This window comes from Zeugodacus cucurbitae, chromosome 5 (genome assembly GCF_028554725.1).
Source record: "Zeugodacus cucurbitae isolate PBARC_wt_2022May chromosome 5, idZeuCucr1.2, whole genome shotgun sequence".
NCBI classification, from domain to species: Eukaryota; Metazoa; Arthropoda; class Insecta; order Diptera; family Tephritidae; genus Zeugodacus; species Zeugodacus cucurbitae.
In genome coordinates, this window is record NC_071670.1 from 32663718 (window position 1) to 32667450 (window position 3733).

At 35.2% G+C, this 3733-nt stretch overlaps 1 pseudogene; it reads right to left on the bottom strand.

The window, feature by feature from the left end:
* Positions 1-1070: 1070 nt before the first annotated feature.
* On the bottom strand, positions 1071-3449 carry LOC105213916 (uncharacterized; annotated as a pseudogene).
* Between the last annotated feature and the right edge of the window lie 284 nt (positions 3450-3733).

The window sequence follows — 3733 nt, forward strand, 5'->3', positions numbered from 1 at the left end:
AGCTTTTTGAAAAATTTTATGTTTTAATGTAAATTCTATAACTCGAAATCTCTCTAACTCGAAGTTTTTTTTGTAGATTATGGTGATTCGATTTAGAGAAGTTCCACTGTATTTCAAATTATTATATATTCATTTCAACTGAAGCAACTGACTGATTTAATTGCTAATGCCCAGTTGTGAGGAAGTCTAAAACTATGGAATACAAAAATGCTTTTATTTTGTAATGAAAATGATTTTTTCGTTATAATTCTTGACGACTTCAAAATCATCAAGGGAAAACGTCCAATCGAATAATAAATTGATCCTCTTAAAGTATTTTCTTTATTTAATACCGAGTTTTATAAGAAACCACTTTTCGTATCCATTTCTACATTGATTGGGGTGATAAGTTAAATTCCAATTACTCGATAGCTTCGAAGAAATTTATAGTATAATCGGTTGACAATTTCACAATTCGGATGAACAAAATCTGATTGGTTTGACTTGCTCGACTTGACCAAACACACATGAAGACATAATAGACTCAGCAGTGCACGAATGTACGATGTTGAGGCAAATATTACTAGATACGGAACTCGCTTTAATTTCGTACGTTTGATTGGCAACAATGCAAAATTAGGGAACCTCGATACAGCTGACGCCAAAACCTATTCTAAAAGCAGCTTATTCATAATTCCGTATTCTAACTAATGGCCCGATTTTTATCAATTTTAGTACAGAGGCACATTATAATTACAATGAAAATATTTTTTCTAGATTTCTTTGGAATATCTTAGAGGTGAGAAGTCGTCCAAATGCATCATGCTTGAATGAGGAATGGCACACTCCAAATTCAGTATTTAAGCAAAGTTTTTGTCCGTTACCTTCGATATCATTGGTACTTGATGTGTATATTGTGAAGCAGATGAATGAAATGGAATTTAAAATTGTCTTATATTAGAAGTAGGCATGGTTGTTAATCTGGTTTTTCCATTCTTAAACTGTAATATCAGGATTCCACGGAACCAAACTAATAAGTTAAGGTTCCAACCAGCAATCGGTTCCGCTCATCAAGTGGAAATGCATAAGTAGATATGTGTTTCAGTGAAGCAGAACCGATTATTGCTTTCCTCAGAAGTTTACGCAGTACACAAAGTGAATTTATATTTATGGTCGAGCCATTAGTCCGCAAAATTTCCTTCTGGAATGTCCTACATTTGGAACTCACTTTTTTGTACATCCTCACTTTATCTATCATTTAAAAAAAAAAAAACAATTCGACCTAACGTTATTATTACCTAAAGTAGTTGATTAAATTTTAAGAGACTTAAAAAGCTTTCTACTTTCTGCACTAAAAATATAATAACAAAATGATGCGCTAGATATTGAGTATACTCGTCCACTGCACTTCTTACACTGTTTTACAAGTGGATTTCTGCTGTACGCTTCCTGACATCGTTACTACTTTCTTGTTGCATTGTAATGTTGTAGTATAAAGTTTAACAAACAGAGTTGGCGTCAGTTTGAATTGCGTTAAATTAAAACAATATACAAAACTAAAACTCTTTCCAGTATCCTTGAGAAACAGAGGCGGTGGTGGTGCCAGTGGCCACCAACTTTTGTTATCATCTGCAAGCATATTAGTGGTTGTAAATTTTATCAAGAAATTTATTGTACATAAAACGTCTTATGTTGAACGTTAAGTACCACAGTCAGTATACGGATGACATCGAACATACGTCTAAGATTTTTGTTGCGAGTACAACAAGAAGTTTGCAGTTAGTTAGTTCGAACAACTTGCGAAGTAGAACTTTCAACAGTGAAGACTGTGGGTGTTGCAAGTGAGAGGAGATGAAGTTATGTATGCATGTAAGTCAAAGTATTATTCCTCGAAATAACCTAAGTACAAGAAGCATGGAAGCAATACACGCAGCTCATCCAGAATCTTCGTATTTGCAAATAATTTCCGCCTCGTGTCCTCCGACTCGACCATTTCGTTCATACCAATGCCCTCCATAAAGGCATAGTTAAAGCAAAGCAAAGTGGAAACCAAGTAAAGGCCTGTTTTGAAAATATAATGTAATGATACCAGAATACAATATCGATAAGAGCAGGCTTTACGTACCCCAATGTCTATAATCGCACATCTCCGCTCTCAAATCCGTAATTGTTGGAATGTGACCTTTGTATTGCACACTGCGGAGAGTGTCTTGGAAATTCTTTGTGTAATAATAAAGCAGTTCATCCATTTTCTCCAACCTCATGATCGGGCTGTACATCATTGTAAAAGCATAATGCAAATCTATAGCTGGAGAGCCAAACATACTAACTTGATAGTCCAACTGCAACGAAAAAAATAAAACGGATAATGAAGAAAGATGCGGATAGTTCTGTGGCATAGATTGCCAAACAGCATTTAGTGCATATTTTCAGTTTCTTTGTGATTTACATATCTTACCAGCATTAACTCATTCAGCTTATTGTCCACATATTGCACCATTAAATTCTTCACATGAAAGTCACCATGATTCAACACTTGAATTCTACTATGTTTACCGTTTTTAGGCGCATTTAATAGGTTCAGAACCTTCGGTAGCAAAAATTGTTCTGCTCTCTCGAAATGTGGCAAATATTTTTGAAGATCCGGCTGCTCACTGATTACTTGTTTCATTAGTTTGATCCCATCTCTTAGCACGGGAAAATTAGCTATGTCGATTGTGTTGATGAAGATCTTATCGAAAGTGGCAAATTCCTGTTGGTTCTATTAGAAAATGTTATATTAATGTTGAACTTTCTGCTTTCGTATATGTATGTATGTAAGTGCTTACCGCCTGTGCCATTTGAAAGCTAATTGCATGTATTTTAGCTAATTTCTTTAGTGCTAACTTGATTTCCTCCAAGCTACATGGACGATTATTTACAGGCGAATAACCTTCGGTCCCAAGATCTGCGAAGACTATGTAACGCGGCGCCTCCAAGCTATAGCTGATGAGCCTTCGGTTTCAAAGAGCGGCATGTCATTCATTTTATCCTTCTGCACACCGTCCACAAAGGGCTCAGTTTTCATCACAAATGAGCGTAGTTTCTCTTGAGCAGGTTGGGAACACATTGAGTACTTTACCTTAGCACGATACAGTATACTCGCGTAGTTATCCGTTGAGGCAGTGCCAGATGAGAGCAGCAACTTGTGGATCTAAATTTAAATTTTTTTTTTGTTTTTTAATCTTCATAAATTATTTTTACCTCCGTATTACCTTGACACTTTCATTTTCGCATTTATCGAGAATGCGCCTGAAGAAATCTTCATTTATCCACTCCGGTGTGCTGCAAATGTCATCCTCAGAGCAAAACTCACTACTCGCATTAACCATGATTGCTCCAGAATGTGCGAATAACGCACATTATTTTAAATGCAACGCTTTTATAGCCGCAAATATCTCGCCTTGGAGAGCGCCGTTGATCAATTAATATGCAAACAGTTGCACGCCCAGACGTATAAGAACATTGCTCGCATATACTTATAAGAAAAAATATATTATATACTTATAAGTATATGTACGTAAGCGCACTTTTTAATTATTTTTTTTTATTTTATGATAACAGAGATTTTTTTTAATTCGTTAATACATTGTCCCTAAAGATAGTATATGTATATGAAGCGTAGCAGTGTCATGCGATTAAATTCATTCATACGCTTGTATGCTGATAAAATGTTTCGCAATAAAAAAATTTATGTATGTATATCAGTAATTAA